The sequence below is a fragment of the Oryctolagus cuniculus genome, chromosome 4, assembly GCF_964237555.1.
Source record: "Oryctolagus cuniculus chromosome 4, mOryCun1.1, whole genome shotgun sequence".
Classification (NCBI taxonomy): Eukaryota; Metazoa; Chordata; class Mammalia; order Lagomorpha; family Leporidae; genus Oryctolagus; species Oryctolagus cuniculus.
Genome location: NC_091435.1, coordinates 157,648,339 through 157,661,524, shown reverse-complemented (window position 1 = coordinate 157,661,524; position 13,186 = coordinate 157,648,339). Strand labels below are relative to the sequence as shown.

Genomic DNA, 13,186 nt, shown 5'->3' with positions numbered 1-13,186 from the left:
TGTGTTTTGGTATCTGTTGTTAAATTCATTTTTAACATCTTATTATGATCTTTTTATTTATGCTGCTTTCTGTGTATCTGTTTTGTCTATTTTACAATATATTTTATTACTATTTGTTTATGACCTAGAAATAAACAAGGCCTTGAATAACAAAAATTTAATGTCAAACACCTTCTCTTGGCTTCTGTGCTATTCTCTACCATAACTAATTCTGTTTTGTTTTGTTTTCATTATAAAAATTTAGATTTGTAATTTTAGGTAATCAAAATTGTTTTAGATTCATCCATTTTTACTCATTTTCTTTGTTCATCACTTCATACTTAATCTCCTTCTCTCCTTATGACATTTTAACCTGAAATATTTTTTTCTAATAGACACAAATATTATACATATAATAGAATTGTATAATAAATATTCATCATCACCTTCCTGGCCTCAGTTTTCAATGTGTAGCCTGACAGAGATCATATATATTTTTTTCAACTTTTATTAAATAAATATGAATTTCCAAAGTACAACTTTGGAGTATAGCTGCTTTTCCCACCATAACCTCCCTCCTACCCACAACCATCTCATCTCCCACTCCCTCTCCTATCCCATTCTTCAAGATTCATTTTCAATTATCTTTATATACAGAAGATCAACTTAGTATATACTAAGAAAAATTTCAACAGACTGCACCCACACAGACACACAAAGTATAGAGTACTGTTTGAGTAGTAGTTTTACCATTAATTCACATAGTACAACACATTAATGACAGAGATCTTACATAGGGAGTAGGTGCACAGTGACTCCCGTTGTTGATTTAACAATTGACACTCTTATTTATGATGTCAGTAATCACCTGAGGCTCTTGTCATGAGCTGCCAAGGCTATGGAAGCCTCTTGAGTTCACCAGCTCTGACCTTATTTAGACAAGGCCATTGTCAAAGTGGAAGTTCTCTCCTCCCTTCATAGAAAGATATCTCCTTCTTTGATGGCCCATTCTTTCTGTTGAGATCTCACTCACAGAGATCTTTCATTTAGGTCGTTTTTCTTGCCACAGTGTCTTGGCTTTCCATGCCTGAGAAACTCTCATGGGCTTTTTAGCTGGATCCAAATGCCTTAAGGGCTGATTCTAAGACCAGAGTGCTGTTTAGGACATCTGCCATTCTATGAGTCTGCTGTGTACCCGCTTCCCATGTTGGATTGTTCTCTTTTTCAATTCTGTCAGTTATTAGCAGACACTAGTCTTGTTTATGTGATTTTTTTGACACTTAATCCTATCATTATAATCAATTATGAACTTAAACTGAGAGAGCATATATCTTATTTCAACTCTATCCTTCCCCCAATTCTTTTTCACTGTCATGACCTTAAATTAATTACAAGCAAATTCTAGTTATATTTTTTCATCTAAAAATATTTCAGAATTTATTTCTAAGAGATAGGGGCTATTTACTTAAAATTAAAGCATTATCATTAGCACATATAAACATAAAAATAATCAATAACTTCAAATATCCAACTAGTATTCAAATTTTCCCATTGTCCCCTTAGTATATTTTTACAATTAAATTGAAATAAGTCACTTAGTCAATAGATCTCTTAAGTATCTTTTCAAGAGCTTGTAATCAGTAGAGTCCCCTCTCTCTTTTTTGTTAATTGAAGAAAACAAGTTAGTTTTCCTGTAGAATTTGCCATATTCTGAAATTGATTTAATCTTTTTGGTGTCATTTATCATGTTCCTTTTTGTTTGCTATAAACTGTTAGTTGTATCTAGAGACTAGATGAGGTTCAGGTTTGATTGTTTTGGCAGGAATATTTTGTTTGTGGATATTTGTGCTTTCTAGTGCATCCTTTTAGAAGGCACAAAATATATATTTTCTTTCTTTTGGTGTTAATATTGATCCTTTGGTTCAAATTTTGTTGTTCTGGTCAATTCATTTGAAGTTCACCATCAATATTTTACCATACAAGTTAGGAGTAATTGTTGATCATTGCATAAGTATACAATTTCAAAAAGGATTGGCAAATTGTGGTGTTCTAGTTTTCCTTCTGCTGGAAGGAATTAGTTGAAATTTTCTAAAGAAGTACTTTATTCTCATCAATTGTTCCATTTCTTGGGGTATGGTGTGCACAGTAATGACTGAATAATGTCTAGATGCTTGTCTTTGTGTAATTTCAGATTGCTTACAGCCATATATTAGCAACCTCAAGATATGTCAGAACATTTTTTTTGTTATTTTTAATTATCACTATGAGTTCTCACACTTTAACCTATTTGATATGTATTCTATCAGGGGAATTCATTATTATTCTTATCATTAAAATTGTCCCCTCTTTAGAGGTGAGAACAGCTTCTACTGATGCTTAATCTTTTTGAGATAATCATAATAGTCTTTGACAGCTTCTATATTTCTTTTTTTTTAAAATTAATTTATTTATTTGAAAGTTAGTGTTACACAGAGAGAGGAGAGGCACAGAGAGAGAGGTCTTCTGTCTGATGGTTCACTCCCCAGATGGCCATAATGGCCAGAGCTGCACCGATCCGAAGCCAGGAGCCAGGACCTTCTTCCGGGTCTCCCACGTGGGTGCAGGGGCCCAAGGACTTGGGCCATCTTCTACTGCTTTCCCAGGCCACAGCAGAGAGCTGGACAGGAAGTGGAGCAGCCGGGTCTCGAACCGGTGCCCATATAGGATGCCGGCACTTCAGGCCAGGCCGTTAACCTGCTGCGCCACAGCGCCCGCCCCGACAGCTTCTTTATTTATAACATGAGCATGCATTCTGGACTCTTCTTGAGTATTTCCTTTCTCATTCTCAAGAAAGAGCAATTTTCCCTAGAAGTCTTAGATTTTCTAAGTGGCAATTTATTTAAATACCACAATTTCAGTGATTAGGGTGTTCAGAATTTGTCTTGATTCTAGGATTTTTTCATGGAATGAGCTAAAAAAGTTATATTTATATGTATTAAGGAAAAATTGAGTTTATATTTACATTTTCAGTTAAAATGTAACATTCTAGATTATTATCAATAACTTTTATGTTTGTATTTGTGTCCCTGCTCTCCCTTCTTTTCTCCTACTTGAACATTTGATTGTTAAAGATATTGACATAATTATTTTATTATATATATTAAAATATTGTAATTTATAATTTGTTATTCCTTAGGACATATACAGAGATACCTCAGAAAGTTTGTGGAAATGTAGAATTGAAATTTAAGTTTATTTTGGTGCAAAAATTTTTATATAAATTTATAGTTTTTTCATAACGTGTTTTCCATGAGCTTTTCAAGGACTTCTTATATATTCAAAAGTTTATATTTAAATTAAATTCAAAATAATTTTATGTGATATCAACTTTATTAAAGCTAATTACATTTTACTCCCTTTGTTTAATAAAACATTTATATGGATCAAAAATCAAAGTTTAAAATAAAGTATATTAGGGCTGGCGCCGCGGCTCAACAGGCTAATCCTCCGCCTAGCGGCGCCGGCACACCGGGTTCTAGTCCCGGTTGCCCCTCTTCCAGGCCAGCTCTCTGCTGTGGCCCGGGAGTGCAATGGAGGATGGCCCAAGTGCTTGGGCCCTGCACCTGCGTGGGAGACCAGGAGAAGCACCTGGCTCCTGGCTTCAGCTCAGCGCGATGTGCCAGCCGCAGCACGCCGGCGGCGGTGACCATTGGAGGGTGAACCAATGGCAAAGGAAGACCTTTCTCTCTCTCTCTCTCTCACTGTCCACTCTGTCAAAAATAAATAAATAAATAAAGTATATTAAATAACTTAGTTATAGCCTCTATTCTTTCCATCTTGTTCAGCTTCTTATCCATAAGTAGCCACTTCCACCTGTTTTTTTTTTTTTTTTCTTTTATTTGACAAGTAGAGATATGGACAGAGAGAGAGATAGAGAGAAGGGTCTTCCTTCCGCTGGTTCACCCCCCAAATGGCTGCCACGGCCGGTGCTGCGCCAATCCGAAACCCGGAGCCAGGTGCTTCTCCTGGTCTCCCACGTGGGTGCAGGCGCCCAAGCACTTGGGCCATCCTCCACTGCCTTCCCAGGCCACAGATGAGAGCTGGACTGGAAGACGAGCAACCGGGACCAGAACCCGGCACCCATATGGGATGCCGGCGCCACAGGCAGAGGATTAACCAAGTGAGCCATGGCTCTGGCCCCATCTGTTTTATTTTACAACTTCTTTTTAGAATTAAAAAAGCACATACCACAACTATAACGTTTTAAAAATAAAGGTAATATTTTCCTTTTATCATGTATGATAAATACTTTTTCTAAACCAAGGGATATAATCTTGCAGGTCTGTGTTTAGAGGCATTGATTTTAAATGTTATTTTGACCTTAAATTCCTGGAATAAATTGCTCTTGATCATGATATATTTTTCCTTTTATGCCTTCTGGATTAGCTTTGCTAATATCTTATTGAGGATTTTTGTGTCTGTGTTCACAAGTGATATTAGTCTATCATTTATTTGTTTCTATTATCTTTGTCCAGTTTTGGTATCAGAGTAATGCTGTCCCCATAAAACAAATTGAGAAATATTCCATTTTCTTCTATTTTCTTAAAAAGATTATATAGAATTAGTGCTATTTATTTCCAAGACGTTTAGGAAAATTCTCTAGTGAAACAAACTGTTCTTCAGTGAAAAAACAAGCAGTTTGTTTACCCAGAAAAACAGATGTTTTGTTTTCATATATTTTGTGTTTAAATTCAAATTTAGCTTTCTTTTTAGATATAGCTCTGTTCACATTATCAGTATTTTTTTTCTGTTAATTCCCTCTATTTTTTGTTCCTCCTTCCTTCCTTGCCTTGTATGTTTTTTCAGCATGGAATTTCAATTTATCTACCATGTTTTTGAGGATATTTCTTTGTGAAATGATGTACAGACTATCCAAGGGTTACAAATGTTTGTAAGTTATCACAGTGGATGTCTTTCATTGTTATGTAACTTTGAATGGAATGTTTAAAGTCCTTATCACAATTAGGCACCTCTTGCTTGCCCCCTCCCTATATAATAGAGTTATTTTATGTTCTATCTATACATATTGAAAATTGCATCAGACAATGGTATGATTTTTGTTTTTAATCATCAAAAATAATTTTAACTCCAGAGGAGAATAGGCTGTTATATATTTGTAGCTATTTATCAATTCTATTGCTCATTTTTCCATTGCTGATAACTTCCTAAGTTTTTGTTTCTTCTTTGCTGAGACTTTGGTTTTTATTTTGAGAGTGTTTGTAATAGCTTGCCAGAACATTTTTATGATAGCTTCTTTAACACCTTCTTATATAATTCCAATGTCTTGTCACTTGGTATTATTTGGTTATCTTTACCCATTCCTATTGAAGTTTTCCTAATTATGGATATGATGGAGACTTTTGGATTATATCCTAGACTTTTTATGTTTTAAGGCTCTAATTTCCCATTTCAATTTTCTTCTTCTGCCATATGGGCAATTAATTAATTGATGTTTACAATGTGTATGTTTCGGCTGGTGCCGCAGCTCACTAGGCTAATCCTCCGCCGGCGGCGTTGGCACCCTGGGTTCTAGTCCTGGTTGGGGCGCTGGTTCTGTCCAGGTTGCTCCTCTTCCAGTCCAGCTCTCTGCTGTGGCCCGGGAAGGCAGTGGAGGATGGCCCAAGTGCTTGGGCCCTGCACCCACATGGGAGACCAGGAGGAAGCACCTGGCTCCTGGCTTCGGATCAGCGCAGCGCGCTGGCCATAGAAGCCGTTTTGGGGGTGAACCTATGGAAAAAGGAAGACCTTTCTCTCTGTGTCTCTCACTATCTAACTCTGCCTGTAAAAAAAAAAAAAGAAAGAAAGAAAAAAGAAAAGAAACAATGTGTATGTTTCCTGGCTGTCTTCTTTGGGCTATGATTCAAGTTTAAATAAAGTTTTTGCAGGCTATTCTAGATTCTATATTCGTGCTGCCCAGATGCCAATCTAAAATCTGGGTAATAATACACAACATTGTTCAATTCACAAAGTTGTCCTGTGTTGATTCTAGTTGATTTCATGCAATAATTGCTCCAAGGTGTACCCCAGGACTTCACACAATGATTAAGAACATTCTTTATTCAACTCAGATCTTTCTGTAATCCTTCCTCACTTTAAATTGAGAGAGTGAAGGGTTTTGCTCATTTGCTGTAGGTAGCATAGGGCAGGAAAGTAAGAGCAGACAACACTTCATTTTCATCACAGACATCTTTTACCTCCTTGGTTAAATTTATTCCAAGGTATTTAATTTCTTGTAGGAATTGCCAGTGGGACCAACTTTACAAGTTCTTCCTCAGCAGTAGCATTTTCTGTGTATACAAAAGTTCTTGATTTTTGTGTGCTGATCTTACCTCCTGCAACTTTACCAAACTCTCCTACGAGATCCAATAGTCTCTTAGTGAAGTCTTTTGGTTCCCCTTTATGTAGAATCATGTTATCTGCAGATAAGGCTAATTTGACTTCATCCTTTCTAATTTGTATCCCTTTGATTTCTTTTTCTTGCTTAATTGCTTTTCTAAAATTTCCAGGAGTATATTGACAAGCAGTGGTGAAAATGTGCATCCTTATCTGGTTCCAGATCTTAATGGAAATGCTTCCAACTTTTCCCTGTTCAATACGGTGTTGGCTGTGATTTGTCATACATTGTCTTGATTGTGTTAAGGAATATTCCTTCTATATCCAATTTTCTTAAGCTTTTATCATAAAAGGATGTTGTATTTTACTAAATGTTTTCTGCACATCTATTGAGATAATCACATGGTTTTTATTCACCAATTTGTTAATATGATGCATTGCATTTATTTATTGGCATATGTTGAAGGGTCCCTGCATAACAGGGATAAATTCCACTTAGTCCAGGTGAATGATCTTTCAGATGTATTGTTGAATTCAATTAGTAGTATTTTCTTGAGGATCTTTGTTGGTGATATTGGTCTTTAATTCTCTGTCTTTGTTGTATCTTTTTCTAGTTTTGGAATTCAGGTGATGGTGGACTAATAGAAGGAGTTTGGGAGGGTTCTCCCCCTTTCAATTGTTTGAACGGCTTGAGAAGAATTGGAATTAGTTCTTTAAAAGTCTGGTAGAATTCATCAATGAAGCCATTCAGTTCTGGGCTTTTCTTTTTTGGGAGGGTCTTTATTAGTGATTCAATCTCCATCTTAGTTATTGGCTTTTTTTGGGTTTTCTATGTCTTCATGACTCAGTGTTAGTAGATTGTATGTGTCCAGAAATCTATCCATTTCTTCTAGATTTTTCCAGTTTGTTGGCATAAAGCTGTTTGCAATAATTCCTAATAATTATTTTATTTATGCAGTATCTGTTGTAACATCTTCGTTTTCTTCTCTGATTTTATTGATTTAGGTCTTCTCTCTCTTTTTTAAGTTAGTTGAGCTAAAGATGTACAAATTTTATTAATTTTTTAAAAAGCTCTTCATTTTTCAGATCCTTTGTATTTTTGTTTCAATTTTGTTGATTCTTTAATATTAATTACTTCTTTCCTCCTACAAATTTTTGGCTTGTTGTTGTATTTCTAGGTTATTCAGGTGTATTAATGACTTATTTGATTCCTTTCTAATTTCTTGATGTAAGTACTAGTTACTATGAACTTCTCTCTTAAAACTGCTTTTGCTGTACTCGATATATTTTGATGTGTTTTATTGTTATCTCCATTTGTTTCCAGGTATTATTTTAATTTCCCTTTTTAATTATTGAATTGTTTTAATTATTTTAAATTATTCTGTGATGCACTGCTCATTCATGAGTGTGTCATTCTTTCTCCATGGGTTTGCATATTTTCTAGAGATTCTTAAGTTGTCAGTTTCCAGCTTCCTGCCACTGTGATCGTCAAAGATACATGGTATGATTTCAGTTTTTTTAAGTTGATGAAAGTTGGTTTATGGCCTAGCATACAGTCTATCTTAGAGAAAGTTCCATGCATTGATGAAAAGAATGCATATTCTTCAACTATGGGATGAAATGTTCTGTAGGTATCAGTTAGTTCCATTTGGGCCATAGTGTATGTTAGCCCTGTTGCTTCTTTGTTGATTTTCTGTCTGTGTTGAAATTCACCATTACTGTTGTTTTAGAGTGTATGTCTCCCTTTAGATCCATTAACATTTGTTTTAAATAATCAGGCACTCCGGCAGTGGGTGCATTTACATTTACTATAGTCACATCTTCCTGCTGGATCAATCCCTTGATCATTACTTAATGCTCTTCTTTGTCTCTTCTAGCAGTTTTTGTGCTACAGTCTAATTTGTCTATAATTAGGATGGTTACACTTGATCATTTTTGCTTTTCATCAGCATGAATATCTTTTTCCATACTTTCCCTTTCAATCTGTATGTATCTTTGTTGGTGAGGTGTGTTTCTTGTAGGCAGCAAATAGTTAGGTCTTGTTTTTAATCCATTAAGCCAGTCTGTATGTTTTAATGGGAGAATTTAGGTCATTTACATTCAGGGTTATTATTGATAAGTAAAGATTTGGTCTGACCATTTTTCCATAAATACTGCTATTGTTCTCTTTGGATTTCCTTTGTACTTTTACTAGGAGATTGCCTGCTTTTACATTCTTTCATAATGTGAATATCATTCTCGGTTTCTGTATGTAGCACATTTTTAAGGATCATTTGTAAGGCCAGACAAGTGGTGGCAACCTCTTTGAATTTCTGTTTGTTTGGAAGGTCTTTATTTCATGTTCATTTATAAATGAGAGCTTTGCTGGGTACAGTATTCTAGGTTGACAGTTTCTTTCTTTTAGAACTTGGGCTGCTATGTCTCTGCATTCTCTCCTGGCCTGTTAGGTTTCTGATGAGAAATCAGCTGTTAGTCTATTTGGACATCCTCCAAAAGTATCTGACATTTCTCTCATGTACATATTTGAGTCTTTTCTTTATGTTTTACTGTTGAAAGTTTGACAATAATGTATCATGGTGAAGATCATTTCTGATTCTATTAGTTCTATGTGGTTGCCATAATTGTATGTCTTTTTCTGTAGCCAAATTAGGGAAGTTAACTGCTATTATTTCACTGAATAGGCCTTCTAATCTATGTTTCTCTTTCTACGCCTTCAGGATCCCCTATGGCATGTATGTTTGGTTTTTTGATAGTATACAATAAATCTTGAACACTATTTTCAGTTTTTCTGTTTTTTGTCTGAGATATACTTCCAAGGTATTGTCTTCTAGCTCAGATATTCTTTGTTCTGCCTCACCAAGTCAGTTGTTGAGGTTTTCCACTGTGTTTTTTTATTTGATTTACTGAATTCTTCATTTCTAATATTTCAGTTTGATTTATTTTCAGTATCTCACTCTCTGCAAAATTTTTCATCTATACCATGTGTGAATATACTTATCTCAAGAATTTGTTTCTCTGTGTTTCTGAGTAATTTTATGATCATTCTTTTCAATTAATTTTGAGGCATTTCAGTGGTCTCTATCTTCATATTCTAATATTGAAGTATTGTTTTGTTTCTTTTTGGAAGTCATTTTGTCTTCTTTGTTCTTGTTTCTTGTATTTATGCTTTTATTTTTAGGCATTTGTGGACACACTTGTTGGTTTTCTATTCTGATGGGCTTTACCTTTGAACTACCTCTGTGGGTTAGTGGAGTGTCTGCTCCTTCAGTGGATATCCAGAGGTGGGTGTTGGGTAGGGCCAGGAAGTTCTGGCCAGTGCTCAGGGGTGGTGCAAGAATCCAGAGTGACACCCAAGTTGGGTGAAGTAGATCTCCTCTATTGTCGGCCAAGGGGAAGGTGTGATCATGCTGTTGACATAGTCACAACCTCACTGCCTCTCTTCCAAGGTGATCAATGTCCAGGGATAGGCCACAGTGGGTACAACCTCCACCCATGCAGGTGTGTGAACTGCACAAAAGATCTGTGTTGTCCCCAGTGTGAACACGTAACCCTCTGCAATGACCCACCCCAGGCAGTCGAGGATCTCAGAGTCTGAAAGCAGACACAGTGATTGCCCAGTGACCCACCTACAACCCACACCCTATCGTGCAGTCACAGAGTCCCCTCAGTCACAGCACTCAAGGCTCCTGCAGTCACTGGGTGAAGAGGATCTGCTCTCAGGCCTGTGAGACTGCCTTGTCCATGGAGAGAGTAGAGACTTTCCCAGAGCCAACTTCCTGTGGGTACTCTGCCTTGGCAGTTTGAGCCCCTGAGCATATGATATGTGGAGAGGATGGGAACACCTCACTGTACTAAGTGAGTGACCATCCCCCTGTCAGCCCTCCCAGCCACACTGGAAGTCAATGAGGAATGTGAATTTTTCCCTCTGCTAAAATTCCCAGGCCACATGCATGTGAGAGCTGCTGTAACTCCTGGCTGTGGGAGCTGTGGATGGTGTCCCTGCTCACTGCTATGCGTCTGAACTTTCCACATGGCTCCAGGGTGTCCCTCTTCTTTCTGTGTGATCTCCCCTGCTAACGTTTCTCTAACTCTTCCCTGGGAATGCTGGGAATGCACTTCCTCTGCTGTCTTCCCCTCGTCAAATCAGCGTGTCTTTTCCCAATTGAAACATCTTGGAATCTGTCAAAGATTTTCTTTTTAATGTTTGCATGTATTATTTATTTAATTCAATAGTTCAAGTATCTTAATTTTTTTCATATATTCAAATATTCATTTATTTATACTGTATCACTCTCATTTTGTATCTGACTTGGGCCATTGAGACTGCTGTAACAAAGTACCATAGATCAAGTGACTTCTAGACCAGAGAAAGTTAGTTCTGATAGTTCTGGAGACTGGAAGTCCAATACCAGGTGCCAGCACTGTTGGATTGTAGTAAGGCCCCTTTTCTGCATTCAGACTTATAGCTTCTTGTATCCTCATGTGGTGGAAAATGGAAATGGCTGGCTTCTGGCCGCTTGTAAGAGCATGAATCCCATTCATAAGGGTTTCGTCTTCATGACCTAATTCTGTCCTAAAGACCTCACCTCCAAAAACCATGACATTGGAATTAGGGTTTCAGAGTATGAAACTTGAGGGAACGTTGAATCCATTGCAGAGTATAAGCATAGTGAACAAATGAGCGTTTTGTCTTTGTCATTTAAAAATTAAGGCTATCAACAGACTTTTAAACTTTGAGATTTTTGTCTTTATCCTGATCATTTAAACTGTGTAAAGGGTTACTTTTATGATTTTCATGGTGCTTAATATTTTCTTATACTATACATATTTCTACATGGTTGATGCTAGCAATTATATACAAGGTACAAGTGATATTTATATAGTTCATTTACCTAAGAGTCTAGTCACAGTAAAATAAATGTATTAAAATATACACTTATTAATTTACCTTTGCCCATTGGCATGTTCAAGTTTTCATAAATTATATAAATTTTAATAGACCATGTAATAGTATATTGAATATCTACATAAATGTAGTAGCAATTTGATATTATATTTTGACTCATTTTAAAATTTACACAATTTTCACTGTTTATTTTCTTTAATAAAACATGCTTGCTTTTTATTTTTTACCACTTTCTGTTCTCCATGATGATTTTCTCTCACACATGAAAATTCTTGATAACATAAATTGTTTGTTTAGCAAGAAATCTAGTAGATTATAGCAAAACCATCTTTAGAAAAGCATATTAAAATTGTTGACTGACAACATCTCTCATCTTCCCTGTGGACTCCAACATCTGATAAAACTTTCACAACTGAAGCATATGAAAAATCTTGTGTGTGCTTCTAAGTCAAGGGGAGACAGGACTATGTGCTTGGCATGCAATAGCCATCACAATTGGCTTTCTAGGCAATGAGGATATCAGGATGAGCTATGGAATAGACAATTCAGAAAGAGCAGATTTAAAAATCAATTTAAAGAGTTTATATATTATATGTAAGAAATTACTTTCTATTTCTTATCAGCACCATGCAGCTCCTGTTTGTGGACTCTGTAGGAAGTTTCTGACAGCATTTGCAGACATTTTGAGTCAAAGTGAACTGCTTTCTGGTTTTCTCAACTCATTGCCTTGGCAAAGTCAAGATGACCCTATTAATACCTTTAATCCCTGTGAAATCTTTTAAAACTTTCTTCCTCATAATTGATTTCTGCCCCATAATTTTATCATGCTATGTATTAATATGACACAGGCCAATGTCCATCAATAAAGTTGTACCAGTGACAGAAAATTTCTATAATAGAAATGGGAAATTCGGGGGCCATTTTTAGTGTTCTACTATTTGAGACAGCTGTCATGAAGAGGGGAAAACATCATTATCACTAGGTTACCTCTTCCTTTTGTGAAATGATAATGTTGAAAATATATTCAGAAGAATTCTTACATTTTTTTGGAGACTTAATTCATATTTTTCAATATATTGCTACACGAAGTAATCCCTGCCTTAGGTGAAAGAAGTCACGGAATCTAATTCACTATAATATACAGCCATATGCAGTCAACTTTAGCAATTTTACCTTATAGTATTCTTTGTCCAAGTCTGTGACTTCCACATTCATTGTGATTATCAGAAAGGAACTTAAACTTGGAGACTTATTGGGAGCTTGATTTCTCACAGGACAAGAAGTCTGGGTATGGGCAGTTCAAGGCTGGTGTAGAGCAGTAATTCATGATGCCGTTAGGTACCCAACATTATTCTGATCTTGTCTTCCATGTCCTTAGAGTGAAAAACCATCCTCATGCCCAGTGCTCTGGAGATCAAAGTGCTGTTGTTTCTCAGACACAGGGTTGCTAGTATAGGCAAGATAAGGACATGTTTAGAGTAGTGAAGAAAGGATTCATCTCTCAAGGTATTTTCTGTTGTAAAGGGTTTAACTAAATGTCCTGACTTGAAACCCTTGCTTCCATCTAACTGATGATTCCTATGTCACATGGGTAGCACTAATTCAAGGCAGGCTAGAAATACCTCTCAATTTCATATGGTTCCTGTTTGTAAAGGAAGTTGTGTGATTAGAGATTGGAAATGTTAGCTAAAAATATGACATGGTGATATTATGTTCAATATATTTGAGCTTCTTTTATACCAGGAAATCAGAAGATATTTACCTTTTATTTGATACAAAAATATGTGTGTGTGTGAGAGGTATGTTTGTACATATATTAAAAAGTAGGAAAAGTGTGTGTGCAAAAACAAAAAAAAAAATGGAGAACATGGCCACTTTCATTATGCATAGAATTTTTGATGAACAAATTATATTTTGTTCTTTTCCCTC

At 36.0% G+C, this 13,186-nt stretch overlaps 1 protein-coding gene across 5 annotated transcripts in view; it reads left to right on the top strand.

Moving 5' to 3' along the window:
• Positions 1–13,186, top strand: part of ZNF385D (zinc finger protein 385D) — a 1,067,118-nt gene that overhangs the window by 629,556 nt on the left and 424,376 nt on the right. The gene's annotated exons all lie outside the window — the stretch shown is intronic.